General features: G+C 33.0%; 1 protein-coding gene across 4 annotated transcripts in view; it reads left to right on the forward strand.

Annotated features, from left to right (window-relative positions):
- The window catches only part of Eip93F (Ecdysone-induced protein 93F), a 294,791-nt gene that overhangs the window by 182,225 nt on the left and 94,393 nt on the right, over positions 1-18,173 (forward strand). The window contains exon 1 of one of the 4 annotated variants that reach the window (XM_068769421.1): positions 16,985-17,149. The exons of the other annotated variants lie outside the window; for them this stretch is intronic. The gene's annotated coding sequence lies outside the window, so the exon portion shown is untranslated. Of the gene's footprint in view, positions 1-16,984; positions 17,150-18,173 lie in introns of those variants that run through there. 4 annotated transcript variants of the gene reach the window in all.

Here is an 18,173-nt window from a genome sequence, read left to right on the forward strand (position 1 = left end):
CTCTCCACTTGTCACGGCCTGTCACTTGGTGTAACGGGTCGGTGATATATCTTAGTGCACCTGCACTGTACGACTGCGATTGTGGCACGGTTCGACAAATAAAACCGACTCACACCTGTCACTTGTTCGTCGCATGACAGGCGACAAACTCCTTATATAGAGACTTTTGGAAATTAGTTACAATAAATTAATTAACCGATGTATACCGACAGACAATTAGTTAGTAATATTTTAAAATACGTACACGAATACATAATTCAAATGTGGTTTTATATTAACCCTTAAATGCATTATGATGCAAATCCACCACTTAAACGGTATAAGTAGCAGTAAATGCAGTGTTATATAGCTGCAAAATAAGGTTTTGAAAAAAAAATTAAAAAAGTATAAGAATATTATACATATATAAAAATATTTTCCTCTGCATTGTAGTGTACCTATCTGCAAGATATATATTTTTTAAAAGTAAAAATAAAAGTCGTGCATTTAAGGGTTAAAGAGTTTAAAATTTTAAAACAGCTTAGAAAAGTAGGAGTTGTTTTACCACAACAACAAAGTATACTGTTACACACTAACTACACTACTTATATATTTTAATAAAATGTATCAATAGATCACATAGATCAGATGGCTGTTAGGACCTTGAGGTTCGGGAGTAAAGACCACGGAACGGCAAATGAAGCGTAGAAGGTATTCACAAGGTGGATACGACCTTGTTGTGAGAGTTATCGGAAGACGCTAAATGCAAGCCGCTACTAAGCCGTCATATTGGAGATATATATAGGAGGTATATGTCCAGCTGTGGATATACTGCTTATTAAAATTGTCTTCGCCTTTTAAAACATTGTGTTTTATTTGTTAATCTTACACTTTCAAAATATTAAGGCGCCAGCGGTCAACTGCTGTATTCAAGTGACTCCACTGCCATTTATACTTGCTTATGTGCTGATTGCTTTTATTCATTTACTGATTTAATCATTTTAGATCTAGTAGATAGTAGATAGATAGCTTTCAAATGCCAGAATAATCATTTAATGCAAACTAAAAATAACGTCTCTAGTAGAGTATTGTGTATTCGTTATATACCGGTTAAACATTTTTAATAACACGTTAATATTACAATAATTTATATATTAATTGCCTATTTGTACAGCTATCAGTACTCCGTGCAATCAATAGACCAAACGTGGTAAACACGCCGCGCCATACGCAACAAGGTCGAGTTAAAAACGAGTTTCGAAAAAAAAAAAAAACTCTACATGCAATTAACGATTTAAATCGAGGAAAAACCTATTTAGAAATCTAGTATTCTGAACGGATGCAAGGCCTGTGGCAAGGTTCGCTTTGTTCCGTATTCAAATGGAATACCTAATCTCCGATACAATATTTATTAAATACAGTTGTTAGTTACACAACACGATTTCATATAACTCTTATACACTTTGATTAGCTATAAAACATTAAAACTTTTACACCTATTTCCAATCATACTTTATAAATTGATCACATTAATGTTAATTTTTTATTAAGATGCATTGGGCAAATAACATATGGCAGTACAAAGACTTCAAGGATAGATAATAAACAATAATGGATTTTAAAATGTAGCGATTAAGAAAACGCCTTTTCTTACTTCAGCTATTTCTTGTCTCTGACTATTGATTTAGAGATAAGGTGTAATATACATTGACAGACTTTTACATCTAAAACTAATCACCCATTAGTTATAGATAAATTCTGTTTCATCACCATCATTTCAGCATGACGTCCACTGATGTACATAGAACTTTCTCCCAGATCTTTCTAGAAAGAAGCGTTGCTGGAGTGTGGATGTTAGCCAGGCTGACCTTAGCTTACCTTGAGATGTAATGCTAAATAGGTATTATTGAGGTGTGCTTCCTTACCTTAAAAGAAGTTATAGTTTATGCGCTCTCAGCGCCCTGCTCGATCTATTAAAGATTATGTTTGCCTATTGGTATCTATAGTTTCATTGTGTTGGAACAGGCAGACCGGCGAATGTCCTAAGCCTTTACATATATATAATAACTAACCTCAAGGACTGCCCCAATTGCTTCAATTTGAGCCGTTACATTATTTACTCCACAGAGTCACCAAGGTTTTAGTTTGTTTAGACAGTGGCTTCAAAGAGTGTCTGACTCTCAACAATAACTGAACTGACTCCCTCAGAAACCTCGGCTCGGGGCGTTTTATTTTTTATTTCACAGGTAACGGGGACTCCCAATATAGGTCGTATAGGTTATAAAGCCTTTTAAAAATAACAAATAAAGGATAGTAGTAAATTATAAAGCAACTCGGAATTGATTGCTCTTTACAAAACATATCGTTTTACACTTTTGTGTTGTTATACCGTATTTATAAATGTACGAACTCAATCATAAGTAACTAACTATTAGGTATACCAAAAATAGAGCATATTTGGTATATACAGTATATACGTAAGACGTGAAATGATATATACAAATGAAAAAGAGTTATCTATGGCTTCTTAACATGTTTAAGATGGATTAGTTTTCATAGAGACAACGCGGCTTACAATGGCGGGCTGTAAAACATGATTGTTATTGTGTATTGCTATTACGTTGTTGGATTTAAGATTTGATCATCAAAATTGTATGTAAATTAGTCTATACGTGCTGGTATATGCCGGTAGGCCTCACGGTCAAGTCACGGAATACAGGCAGCGTAGGTCATCGAGGCGATCTTATGGGAGGCCTAAACTTTGCATTGGGCGTCTAGTCGCTGAAATTATGAAATCATTTACTTATCAAAAATATTGTAGGATGCTTAAAGGCGAAAATGTGTACCATAAGGGGGCAAAGTGATTGGGTTTTAGGAGCAACTTTTGTAGTAACTTTTTTATTATATAGCCTGTGTTGCCTGCCAATATTTCGCTGGATCTCAAAGTTCGAGCGTCACATAACTGCGGTGATGTCATCGCAATAACTATTTACATTGTTTTCCTGCGTGCGATAACCTTCACGTTGCATGAGTTGATTAGGAATTTTAAACAATAAATTGTAATTCGCTGTGAAAATTGCCCGCTTAGGAAATAAATAGCGGGGAAAATATTAACGGTATTAACAACCGAATCTTAAGAGAGTATATACAAAATACAATATATTTCTTTCATTTATTTTTATATGTTTCATTGGATATAGGTGTCAAAACTTTACAGGATTCACTTACAGCTCTTTTGCAATAATCCAATATGCGGTACGGCCTATCAAAAATAAAAATAATAAATAACATAATAATTATATTTTAAAAAAAGCTTTTTCAAAATTAAATATTGTTTAATATATATTCCTGTAGACTGTATCGATTCTGAAAAAAGTTATTGACTTGTCAATCTTCTATTTTTATCTGACGCAAAGCATAACTGTTCAAGCGTTCATTTTCACATAATTAAACTACTGATTTTTGACCAGACCAGACCAGATTTTTTCGTTATCTGTTAATTTTTTTAAATATTATCAACAATTAAATTTAGATCTTTTTTTAATGCTCGTGCTTTTAAATACAACCGTGAGATATACAAATCATATACATCAATGTCACACTTAAAGAAATAAATGAACTGTTGATGGATTGATCGTTTAAATTGTTTTTTCCACTACATCGGGGTATTGTACGCTGTTATTTCTTCCGATGTCTCCTCATGGTCAAAACGCATTATAATTAATAAATTTGACCTCCTTTATATGTTACTTATCTTCTTAATTTATTTCTTTAATAACAACTATCTTGTTATGGTCCTTGCTAGATATTCAATGCAGGCCGTGTCCACTCGATCTTATTGTAATTTTATTACGGAGGTATATGCCCAGCAGTGGACTTCCTGTGGTGTATATGGTAATTTATATTACCTATGTATGCTTACTTAGAATTTCAAATCACATACGCTTTTCGAAATGTCTGTAAATGTTTTGAATCTGACGAGAGTAAATATAAAATAGTAGCACTGAATGTTACCAAAAAAAGTCCTGGTGGTGGATGAAGAGAGATGATGTGTAAGGAATGTTAATGGAAGGTTGAGAAAAAAGAAAATGTGATTAAAGAAAGAAGATATAGTAACAGAAGAAAGAGAGAGGAGAATGCAAATAAAAATGCACAATAAAAAAGGCATTGTAAACTCTCTGTCCTAAAATATAGAAAGAACAAGAGGTCCACAAAAACAGGGCAGATAAAAAAGTATCACGTATGAACGCTAATGTTACAGGATTTTTTATTATATATTTCGTATCACTGATGTAACCTAAAAAGCGCAATAACTATACACTTCCTAGTATTAAAAAGGGATCATTAAATGTTTTTGTTTCAATAATATATAATTAAATGAATACAGTGTTTATTTTGTATTCTCTTATCAACGCATTCAACCTTGTACGGGTTTATAAATATACGTTATCTAGAAGGTACGTGTATAGCCAGCTCTCTTGTCTCAATTGGTGGATATTTTAAAGGCGACATTATAAAATTGACCTCTGTAATGGCATAAAAACTTTTCGCAGCTTATACGTGATACTTTATTTAATTGTAAACACCTATGGTACTCCTAATCTTACAACTTTAAATTAGGTTTATTTACACATTTATTGAATATATTAAAATTAGATTATCCTTTATTGTTTTTTCTTGGGGAAATATTACATAGGAATCCATTTGCAGTAAATCGAAAGGGTGATACTCCTTTCGAATAAAAACTCATAGATTTCTTGAAAAACATGTCAAAATTCGCGAGAAGCCGCCGGATGTGGACAGACAGACAGGACAAGACCTAACTTCTTGGCGATCTTTAAGGGGAGCCTATACCTTGTAGTAGGCACCTATCGGCTGATGGTATCAAAATTATGAGAATGTTTTCGTATACTATAATAGTTTTAACTACACTGATCTTAGCAGGACTCATTAAGGAAAAACAAGGTGATATTGAATTATTACAAATTAAATAAAAAAATAAAAAATTAAGTTTCGTAACTTCTTCATTATATTGCCACATTTTTGTGAATAAAATACATAACGGTGTAAAATATATTATAAAAATTGTCCCTTCAATTCGCTGCCATTTTTGTGGCAATTTTTCAACTTTTCCTTAATTAAGTAGCGAAGGATGTAACTATCATTATTAGCATCATTTTATACACAGGGTGTCCACTGTTGGACATAGACCGGTAAGAAACAGCCTACAGCTACCGTCATTATTGTTATTCGTTATGAATATCTTTTTTATTATGTTTAGTTTTTGTATCATGAAACATGAAATATTTACAAACACATTTTTTAGTAAATTTCGGTGATAAATCAACATCACCATTTCAGCCAGAGGACTCCGTTTGAAAGCGACCTGCATCGAGCATGTTCCAACGAAATTAACAAGGTCATTTATAAACCTTGGACTTCTCACACTGCGCTGACTGTACTCTATAGATTTGTTATTAATTATGAGTCTTTATTATTATTATTAATACCAAATACCTAAGTAGAACTATTACGTACCAGATACTAAAGAGAACCGGTACCGTCAAATCGGTATTTAGAGTGACATATGTATCACAATTTGCTTTTATACACAGAGCACTTTATTATCATTTATCTGATAACAGTTGAATTAACATAAACGAAGCGTCTTATCTCTTATCAAAAGTCTTGCTGAATATCTACATTTGATTGTTTGTACATGAATACGTTTCTTTATAAGTACGTTGCTATTGCACAATTTTACTTTGATAAAGGATATTTTAATACAAAAACAAATGTCCTTCGTTCTTAAAATTCAGCAGAGAGGACAAACAGATTGTAATAGAGAGAAATAATACAAAGCAATAAGAGTCGGGTATATATTATAACTAAAAAATTATAAAAATTGTATGAGAATGTAATTACATAAATAGGCGAATTATAACCAAAGGCAAGAAATTAAATTGTACTGTGTAATAGAAAGAAAACTACTGTGAGATTTCTGAGAGCGAAGAAGAAGCAAGAACGTTGATGTGTAATAGAAAACTAATGAGCCGGAGGAAAGTGAGATATCGCGAAGAAAAATAGAGGAATGTATGACTGAGATTGAGACGGAAGAAAGGAGATTAAAAAAAGTATTAGTAGAAGTGGAAAAATTATTTAATTGTTAAAAACCATGTCCCGTCCAAGATACAGGTGAACGAGTATTTAAAAACAAAACTAAAACAACGCAGTTAACTAAGATCCTATTATACTTAAATCAAACAATAAACCACGTAGTTATGTTATTTTTGGACAACTGTATTACAATACATTGTCATGTAATGTGTCTAAATTATTATACAATATATTTAAGAAATTTATTACTTTTCGCATTCTTATATGTACACAAGAGACACACTGATTCTTATATATAAATACATATTGTGTGTGTGTTTGGAAAATTATGTAATTACTTATTTTATGTAAGGTACAATAAAAATAATAATAAATAACTTAATATCGTCATGTTAGGTAGTAGATGCCAGGAGCACTACAAGATATAGACTTCCAGAGAATCCAGCAACCTTAACTATGTGGTAGGTTCAGCTAGAGTGTACAGATCAACGATAATAATACAACAAAACAAAGACAACGTTTTTTTGCAAAACGTAATATGAAACGCCACGTCAAAGCATATTCCGCAAAAGTTATTTAACATTGTCTAATCCGTGCGACATGTCGCGACGCAATTTTACGAGCGAACAACAACAAATTCAAACGTTTGTTGCCGCTCGCTGTATAAACGAATGAGGCGATATAAAACAATAAAGCTCTGCTATCTGTTTTACTTTTATTGGGGCTATTCAGTGACAGTTATGTTGGCGTGTCTACCTCATATCACTTACACGATATTCAATGGATAATAACTGGGGAAGCGAAATATTTTTTTTTAGTTGACACTGGCCGAAAGAGGTCATCGAATATTTTAACATTCACATTTTCAAAAACAAAACGTACATATACCGTGCGTTTTCGTCTCTAATTTCTATGAAATATACTTTTGCGGAAGATCGCTTAACTACGACCAGGTAGACGTGACGTAATTAAGTTCCTCATTAGGTAGACCGACGGTATAGTATTGGTCAGGGTAAGTTGAGGGATACGGGTAGTACAAGGCCGATCATCGTAGGTGATCTTTGGAAGAGGCCTATGCCTTGCAGTGGTGATCTATCTACCGACATGTTGATGATGATAAAAAAATAGTACGCAGAATGGTCACTAAGGTCTGAAAGTTTTGGAGCAGGCAACACTAATCGAAAAACTTTAGACGTCAACCCGAAATGTGGACAGACAATCTTGTTAAAGTCATCGGAATATACTACCAAATTGTCGGAAGCATTCCAGTCCAGCTGTGGACCTCCTACGACTTAAATATTAACGACAATGAATTCATTTCTTCTGATAATAAATTCAGACCTAAATTAAATGTACTTCGTGTGATATCTTGAAAGAATTTATTACGTTCTTATAGTGATACCAATTAGGACTCCATCAAGTTGGCACGCAATAAAATATAAAAAACATCTGTTGCTAAAGATAAATACAGAAATTAATGAAACGAAAACAGAATTATAGATAACTACCGAAAATTTATTAGCAACAAATATGGCCGTTTAAAATCGTGCCTTTCAACAATTTAATAATATCAACATTATGCTAATCAAGTGGCAGTCGCCGACTAAAACGCACCAACTGTCACACACTTGTTTTATAATCTACATTCGTTTTATAATCTGTACATAATTGCCACAGGCTTTGCGTGCGCTGTACAAAATGTCCGCACCTATTCCTTTTTCATCCACCGTTAGCAACTAAGTAGTATTTTTAATGTTTTTTTTTTCGTAACCAATGAAAGAGAGCAATGAATATTCATTGCCGTTAACATTATATCAAATTCGCAATTAATTATATTTATATTGGTTCAAATTTAGACTTACTTATGGACTGAATTAATTTAAAATGGCGTCACATTTTTTCACAGTTTTATTATTAATGGGGAAACACGGTCAAATGCCTCTGCCGTTGATAGTTGACCGCAAGATATTAAATTTATTTGTCGAGAATTCATAACTTCACATTATGGACTCGTTTATGGATACGGGGTGAGTGATGGCATATGTTGAATAATTTATTATTGACATTTATGTCTTTTTTTGGATAAAGAACTTCAATAATACAGTAGTAAGTGTAACATTTATTTACGGGCATGTGGGTATACTATTTAATACACACAGTTTTCAATTTTCGATAAAATCGGATTATGAATGTCTCGATAAACTAAATATAGATAAATAAACTAAATATCAAATATTTGGTATTACCAATTTGACTTTTACCTAATTTTTCTATCGATAATTTATACGCTTTTACAATACGATCCCAGATAATATCAAAAAACCTACCAGACCTAGATTAAAAAAAATCAAAAATCCTCAGGTGATTATACTTTGAATGATTTCATAGAAGATACATAGGATTCATGTGTTCGCATACAGTTGATTCAATGTTAAATAAATATATAGCCTTAGAATTCTTTTAAAATATATTTCGGCTGAGTTTCCTTTGCTTGTTCTTCTCAGGTCTGAGCTATGTATCATCCGAACAGGAGATACACTCTTCTTAACGTAAACAATAGATTGTATTCTATTATATCTTGAATAAAGAAGTAAAAATGTTATAGTAATCTAGTCGAATTCAAAAATTAAACCCAACAAATCATAAACATTTTATCGTAAAAATTTGGTTAACAAAAAAGGTTATATATCTCTGAATAAATTGAACTACGTACGTTTCTATAATTGTAGTACAGTGGTAAGAAATCCAAGAGACTATCAACCTTTTAAAGTTCAATTAAAGCTCCTGCAAACTTTAAGTAGATGAGATGCTTTATTACTCTTAACAATATGATAGGTAAACTAGATTTACATACTATCAGTTCCTCTGAACCTTCGCTAGCATTTTCTTTGAATTAGAAAAAAAATCTCTTTTTTTCTCTAATAAGTTGTGTTTTAACAAGAATATTGTAACCTAATGTATCACTAGACCAGAGCAGTAATGCTATAAACTATCAAGACATCTGAATTTACAAAATTTTAAAAAAAAAAACGAATATGTTGTCATATATAAGTATGAGATGAATTTAATAAAAATGTTGCATACCTCTGCAACAAAAACCAGCCAGATCTTATCAAATATAAATTCAAAATATTTAGAAGGCATTACATGAACTTTTAAATAGTCAATTATTTTAACATTATAAGAAGTAAGCTACCATTGCCTCGGAATGTTGACCAGCTGATAAGTGCCGACCAGAAACTAAACAGTTGCTTTTAAATGAAGTGTAACAATGTATGATGCATAAATTAATATCAACCATATAAATAAGTCTACAAAACCAGTTTCAAGTTTCGATCAATTAAAAACTCTTGAATACTTTAATAAGAAAAGAACGGTCCAAGATATCTTACGGGATCTTTAAATTTTTTATGTATTATATTTATAATACATTACCAAATCATCTCAACAAAGCTATAAACTTTTAAATGATGCAAATATTTAAAAAAATCCCTAATCGTAATTAAGTATGAGTTAAGTTTAACAAAAATGTACATACGTGTGTCGTAGTGTATTGAAGGGATATATCATAAGTTTTGTAACCAGATTTCAAATACGCCACTAACAAAAATGTAGTAAACTTTAAATATGGTGTATCTACCATATTCAAAATTACAGGCAAATTTTATTGCACGATTGTAAGCTATATTAATATATTATAAATATAAAAGTTGTTTCAGTATTAACTTGTTTAGGTACTACATATATGTTTTCCGTATCATCTCTGTATTGTAAACTTTGACAATGCGACTGCTTGTAAATTTTTGTAAATGATTTCATTAAGTAGTACTATTTTTATAATAGCTATTAATAAGAACTTGTTACTGGATGTTTAATTAATATATAAATAACTATATGATAAATGGTTAAGATGTAATCATCATATCACCCGAAAAACGTCCAAAGGTAAGCCTCCCTCAAAAGTTAACAACCTCGTCGGTCTGACTAGTAAGATAACCAAATTATATTTACACTTTATTGTACACCATAGATAATAACTAAAAAAATACATAGAGACACAAGAGGCGGTCTTATAGCACGAGACGATCTCTACCAGACAATTTTTGGATGATGACATGAAGGAGAAGGCAGTTCAGGGTGTAAATACATATAAATACATACATTACACACATACATATATACAAAAATACTTATATATACATACACACACACACACACATGTATATATAAATATATATATATATATATACATAAATATTTATTTATTTATTTATCTATATATACATATACGTCTATATGTATAAATATTTACGTGGAAAAGGTATTACGTAATCATGAATAAAAAACAAATGCTACACAATATCCTATTATAAAGTCAAAGGAAGTGCTTTTTTACCATTTTTTAAATGCTCACAGCGATTTTGGGCATCTTTTTGGTTCTTGTAACTCATTCCATTATCTGACAACTACAACAGTGAAAGATTTTTCCATAAACATAGTAAAATGTGCAGGCATAGTCAATTTTAAGTTCACCGATGATCTAGACAACTTATCACGTGAGTAAATAAATCTGGTAGTAGTTTTAATATAAGTTTACTATATCTTAGTTTAAATAAAAATTAATAATAAATCCCTTATCGTAGTTAAGTAGGAGTAAGGCTTAACAAAAAGGTTGTATACCTCTGTATCGGTCGTGAGCCGCGTGACGTACCCCGGGGCCCAGCAATCCAGTTTGCGGCGGAAGCAGGTGGGCCACTATTACCGTCGCTATATACACAACGCGGCTCGCCGTCTCGGAGATTGAATGAATTCATAACATATCTATTATGCTACGAGTATTTTTGATTTCGGAACGAAATTAATAACGGAATGACTACAGGGATACGACTAGACTCCGTCGTCTAGACTCACACATGTATATCTCCTTCTGATCTTTAAAAATTAAACGAAATTAGAAGCATATTTACGTTTCATAATCTTTATCATTTTAGTCATAGTACGTCCACATCTGGACCTAGGCCTTTCTAAAAAATCCTTATTAGACCGGTTTGAAGTGGCTTTCAACAACCTTGACATGGTCTGAAGACACCACCGGTTTATAGTCTCCACTCTAGAACCATAAGGGCCCAGCGGCCGAGAGGCCTAAAGGAATTGATCATATTTTTTAACACAAAATCACAGATCGTGTATTCATGTTTTTCTAACGTATGTTACCTAAAGTATAAGCGTTGGCTTATGATGGAAAGCACTTTTGTAACAAATAATCCAAACGTAGGCATGGGCGAGTAAGACATATAATCTATTCTAGCTTGTGTGCAAATAGATTTCGAAAATAGTTTACTTTTTTAATGATGACACTTTATGATAACTATATTTATAATCTGTGCAAGCCTATTAATGTGCGTCGAATACAGTGTCATTTTAAAATAAAAGAACTCGTTCCAATTCGAAATTTGAAGTGCATATAGCTGTCAATGGAGCCGGGCGATAATCGCGTATGTAATCAAATACTTGGTCGATACAATATCATTGGTTTAGCTAATAATGGAGCAAGGGCGCAACCTTGCCGATTGCGTTCAATTTCTGTATACAATGTTAATCAGTTCACAACATTAAGATATTAACCTAATTTTCTTTTATCTGTGCTTTATGTTCTATATTCTTAATACGTTACAAAGATATGTTTTATTACACTTGGCGTCCTATTCGAATAAATCGTCTTTTGTCATTAACGAATTCTACAGATGGTTTTAAATAAACGAGATCTTAACAAAGAATTATAAAATTTAGAACTTGAATAATACGACAATATTAGTTATCCAAAAAAAATTTATTTGTTTATTTGTTATAGGCTTTAAAGGGAAAAAACGCAATAATAATGAATAAATTTACCAGCTGTCTCAGCAAACTATTACCTGACAGAAGTTATTAACCATTCGCATTCAACTAGAATAAATAACGTAACTTATTTCAGTGTATCAATATATATAGAGTGATCTAAAATAAGTGTAAAAGATTTAAAGCTGTTTGTTGACAAATAACCAATGAGCCTTTATATATATTGAGGGGTATCAATGCGTTTTGTAGATCCTAGAGTTTTTTCCGTGTAAAGTATGCGACTATCAATGAGATGTTAGTGCATAGATATCATATAGCCAGTATATAACTGTTTCTTATACTCCAAGGGTAAAAGATTTCCCCCCCCCCCCTAAAAGGTAAGTTCCTTTAAAGATTAACCCAGTGAGTCAGTAGGGAGCGGCTCAATCGTCGCTGACGTCATTCAGCAGTCGATTAGCTTTCGCGCGGGGACGTTGAGTTATGATCCCGCAACCCTCGCCGCCATCTGTCTCGATGATTAACGACCTGTAATTGTACAACGATTATTTATTTTCATTTCTTCCAAACTGACGGAAACTTGTTTGTTTTTAAATTGAATAGACCAAATCTGGGATCGCCCGGTGAGAGATTTGTCTAGGATGAACAAAATCTCTCAAGATTAAATTGTCTAATTTTATGATGAACTGATTGACAACACTAATGGGTTTAAGTAAAACATAAAGTGAAGTGAACGATATAATATGTTAATAAATTATAAATTGAAAAAAATATATATGTTCCAGCACATATAAGTCCTTGTTCAAAAAACAGACAGGGCAAACGAGAGGTCCCCAAAGGCGGTGGTCATGCAAAGGCGTCATGGGTTAAAGAGTTTAGTATACTCTGTAATTTAGTCATGCGTTGAGCCTATTTAAGGCTCTATTATTTAGTCTTCAAGTTAATATGTAGAATGAAATACAAACCATAGAGAAATGGTTGAAGTGGGGGATTCCCGGGATCGCTTTTGCCTTTAAGTGTGCAAAATGCATACAAGAGATATGTCGAGAAACTGTTAAGAAGACAAGCATTGGTCCTCACGGTCTTTGTAAACCAACCACCAGGACCTACATATATCTTTTCATATATAACGACATACATTTCTTTATGGGCTATAAAGCATTGAAGTCAAAACGCCGTGTTTCAGAATTAGATTTTATCTTAGGTGCGTATGAAAAATCTAACGTGTCATTTACTAACAATAATCACTAAGTTCGTAGTGGCATTCCCTACTTTAATACTTTATAGAGAGTTCTTATAAATTGCGCAAAAATGAAAATGACTATTGAACTTTGCGCATTTGATAGTTCTTTTTGAACTACACCGGTTTCATGCGTCACAAGATTATATTGTCGTTAAAAACTACCTATATTTATCGATCACCAAAAATATGATCACTTAACATATATATAGTTTATCAAAAAATGAAATGATAGCTCTGAAACAAGTAACATTTATTCTTATTGGAAAGCGATAGGCCAATTACTTCTAGCAGTACGATGTCACAAGGCCAGATAGTTACAAATATAGATGATTCGTACAAGGAGTTAGGTAACTCTTATGGTATTGAACATACGGAATACTTAATAATAAGAAATAAATGAAGGTCAGAATTACTGAACGTAGCCTTTCTCCATAGGTTTCGAATACAGGTTGGGAATCGAATACATCCAATGTCTTCTAACGTAATTACAATTTCATCTTTCAAGATATTAAGTCTTTGTTCCAAATTAAAACATATACACATACTAGCTGATCCTGCAAACGTTGTTTTGCAAAAAAAATTGATATTTTAATTTACAAATAAAAATAAGGGTTGATCGTAGAGGGGTGAAAATTTATGGTTGTATGTATTCTTGTATGCTGTATCATAAAAAAAAAATTCGTTTAAAAAAAAATTTTTTTTAGTGTGAACAACCTTTATCACTCAGGGGTATAGAAAATAGATAGTAGCCGATTCTAAGACCTACTGAATACGCATGTTAAATTTGGTAAAAATCAGTCAAGCCGTTTCAGAGGAGTTCAAGTTCGAACACCGTGACACGAGAATTTTATATATTAGATACTTATATGGTACGAACTTCTGAATGCTTTTAAAAAAAGAACTATTTAAAATCGTAAGCATATGTCAAACACTGGTTATGTAATAGGTACCTCTGCCGGTTGCATCACGAGTCGGCACATGGCAGCCATGAATACATCTTTACGATCTGTTAACTGACTAATATCTTCGCAAACAATTCAGAAAGATGCATTTGTTCGTACGTATAAGGTCATGGAGACGAATCAATATTTGAATGCGTCTGTGCTTATATGTTTTTTTTTAAAGCTACGTGGAAATATGTATACGTTTTATAGAGCACAGATCACAATTTTCGGCATAAATATACTCTGCAGTCTTATTGGTATTTACTGATTTTGTGGTATTTAGAGAGTAGAGCGCAAAAGGTTTAAGCGCTCCGTCAGGTACCTCAGCTGTTAGCGAAATGGGAGTCCCCGAGGATGGAGTTATCTGTGACGTAACCTGCGGGGGGATCTTTATATTTATTATTAGGTTATACTTTCGCAACGCAGAGGTTTGCTTCCGGAGTGCGTTGAAATCACGAGCGTATTGAAATAGTGATGATTTCTGCATACTCGAGGCAAAATATTTGTCTCGTTTCTTATTACTATTAATATTTATATGTCTTTGTGCATTTATTATTGGAGGTAGTCACGAAAAACACCACGCAACTTATTCTTGTTCTAATTTTATTAACAAAGTTATTATTAAAGTATACAGGTAGTATCACATCTTTGATTTGTCGTTTCAACATGAAAGTCAACGTGCAAGGTAAAGGTTTCATCCAAAGATATCTTTGGGCGGATATAAACGCCACGCATGGCAGGCCGATTGAAGATCTCAGGGTGGTATTATTATACACAGAGAACGCTGCTGCCCATCCTCTGAAAACTTGCTTGTGAGCAGTGGCAGTCATAAAGTTACTGAGATTTCTACCGCTGAGTTACTACGATTGCCGTTGCGTTTTGACGAATACATATTATTTATTAAATAAAGGAAGGAATGTTATTTAATTTTTGCAAAAGTATAGTCAAATTGTCCCGCAGATCTTCCTATATTCTTCCAAAGTTTTCAAAAATATACATGCAATTCGCTTTTGAAAGTACTGTCATTTCTTCTCGATTGTTTTGCTTTAATTCATTAAGCATTTTCAAAGATATACAAGTGTCTCTGATGTTAAAATCTGGACCTCGTGATGGCGACTTTATGTCACACCTCTTCGACATGACTTTTCTTGGAAAAATTTCTGGTACGATCGCCATGCTGGCATAAGATATATAACTATTGACCCCGTCCTCCTTAGATGTACGAACGAATGACGCTCCCCTCGTTCTAACCTCACATAATGATATGTTATTAAAAATCATAAAATTGAACTTTTTATCGTTCACCCTGTATACAATCTTATTATTTTAAATGTGGTATACAATCAATTCTATAAACCTTTTACGCGTATAACCAATCATTCTTTATACCGTATATAATCATCTTTTGTAAATTGTTTTATCCTCAATTGGTTTTGATTGGCGAAAACAACGAATAATAATTCACAGTTATATCTCAATACTTCTTTAGAAAGATGTGCCATTTACATCCTGCAATTCACCTAGAGCCTTCGTACAAATTATATTCTCAAGCATTGCCTTCAGCGGATCTGTGTGTGTTGTGCGTGCATGAGACACACACAGACGAGGCGGCATGCGGCCGGGCCCCGGAGCGCGAATCAAATAAATAAAGTTATTCGCCGTGTCTAGGCCGCGCGATCGCAGCGGTACAAGGTCAGTGCTGCTCGGTGACCATAATACAGATCAATCTCGGATTGGTCCTGAGGAAAGAATATCATTAAAAACTATTTTTAAATAGCAAAATATAAGGTTGATGTCCATTTTCGTTTTTTAAATATATTTTTATAACCAAAGCTTTTACAGCTCAACGAATATAACTCCACGATTTAGTTCAAGCAGGATGAGGCTTCTTGTCAGATATTTAGTGCCGTAATTTTCCGTAACTTTTTGAAAACGTTTGTTGAATCAAAGCAAAACAATGGAACAGTACTGTTGGTGGTTCTAAAGTTAAATTTATGTGTTTTTCCTTCAGTGCCGGTTAAAAGAATGTTACCTGAAGTACTGAAGTCTAACTTATAACGTCTGATTTTTATAAATTCCAAAATATGTTTTATATATTTTACTCTTTTTACACTTGGCACTATAGTGGACTCAATGCCTTATAGACTTTCTCTACTAGAGAAACAGAAAACGAGTAGATTGGTTCGCAAATTTGATAGAATTACATACTAGATATACATGATGAATACATAATTTCTTGAGGCTAACATACTTAAAGAAGGATATAATATATCATAAATTACTCATAAACATATACATATACTGTATACTTAGGGTTTTTATTATATCATCTTCATTATTTGAACTGCAGAACCTCCATAAATGGACATAGGCTTACAACATTGATTTCAATAGGACTGATTGCAAGTGGCCTGAATCCAGCGTCTATAGATAGAAACATTAGATTTTTTCTGTACAGCTAAGTAGTTAAATGATAAATTTTATTAATATAATTAATTAAGTTACCTTATGTATATGCAAGTTGAGCCTCTTCAAGCATAGGTCGATTTGAAGTGAAAAATATTTATTTTAAAAATATCCTGAAAATTTCTAGAGCGTCATAGTCACTGTGAATGCGCCCGCGCATGTTCTAACCTAGAAACGGGCTAGATTTCGTGACATTCGCGGCCCGCGCGCCTGTGTGCGTATCCGTCTGTGTGCGTGAATGGAAAACATTAGCGAGTCACGATCCGCGCGCCATTCTATCCTCTGCGTCTTAGTGATAAAGTGTGTTATTGCGTGGTGTTTAATAATTTGTAGTTTGACATGGCATTGGTTGGTTTTGGTATGATAAAATGGGCGTTGCTACAATAGTTTGAACGTCCGAGTGATTTGTGTTCGCAGCGCCATTTTAGTGGCATGTTTAGATACGGTGCGTAGAGATGAGCTAAGTCCGTCCGGTCTCGTGGTCTAGTCTCGGGCTCAGTCCGGAATTGCAGTCTCGTAACGTTACCCCCCATAACGCTGTGTACACATCGCCACACGTATTATGGTAAGAATCTTCTTATTTATTACACATATGTTATTTACCCAGTGACTCATAATATGATGAAACAACAAAATGATTTTGAACAGCGAGACATAATTCTATCATTTTGATTACACGTCAATTTCAACAGTCAAGGTCTGTACTTTAAATAAATAAAATAATCGTTCATGTCTGACATCAATCTATGATTAAATCTTGAAATTTTTTATCTGTATTAATATTAACAAGGCTACGTACTAATTTAGCGTTATTAATTTAATTTTGCCTTGTACAACATTACAACATAATTTTAATGCTATGTCGATAGCAAGGAAGCGATTTATAATTGAATTCATTTACCTCTTGTCAACTGATAAGGCCTCTGTTAGAATATTCGAACGTTCATCAACATGCGTCACTTTTCCGGCCAATGGCGGACGAATTTCGCGGTTTTTTTTTTATCACTGGGCGTGCACCGCCGCGGTCGCGATGATTCGTTTCTGCGTCATTCACGATTTCTACCTAACATATATAATTCGACATAAAGTTCATTAAAACACAAGTAATAAAAAAAACATTCGCGTTTATTGAAAATTTTTCATTTATTATAAGTCAAAAGTTACGGGAAAAATTCTAGAAGCGTTCATTTTGATATAAACTAGAATCAAATTGAACGCACCTGTAATAACATCCTACAAACAATATTTGACGACGCATGTTTCAAACGCGGTGTGATTTGAGAAGAACCCACACCAAACTCGATCCTAATTAACTTTGGAAGTGAATCCACAAAAATACTTATTACTATAGTTAGAGTCAGTTAAAGATTGTTTCGTTTATCTGGCCAGTATCTTTCTAAAGTATTTAAATAATTAAAAAACTAATTAAGTGCTAAACTAAGTACTAAATGTAATGATAAATAAATTATGCTTTACGCTTTGTAAAGATAAAAACGTCTAACGAGTATATATAAGAAAAGTCTTAAAAAAATGATTAACATTATCCCCAAGGCTATAGATCTCCTAAAAAATCACCACGATTACCAGTT

Source organism: Battus philenor, unplaced genomic scaffold (assembly GCF_028537555.1).
Source record: "Battus philenor isolate CCGP_79_NKW_IND1 unplaced genomic scaffold, ilBatPhil1.0.hap1 SCAF_28, whole genome shotgun sequence".
Classification (NCBI taxonomy): Eukaryota; Metazoa; Arthropoda; class Insecta; order Lepidoptera; family Papilionidae; genus Battus; species Battus philenor.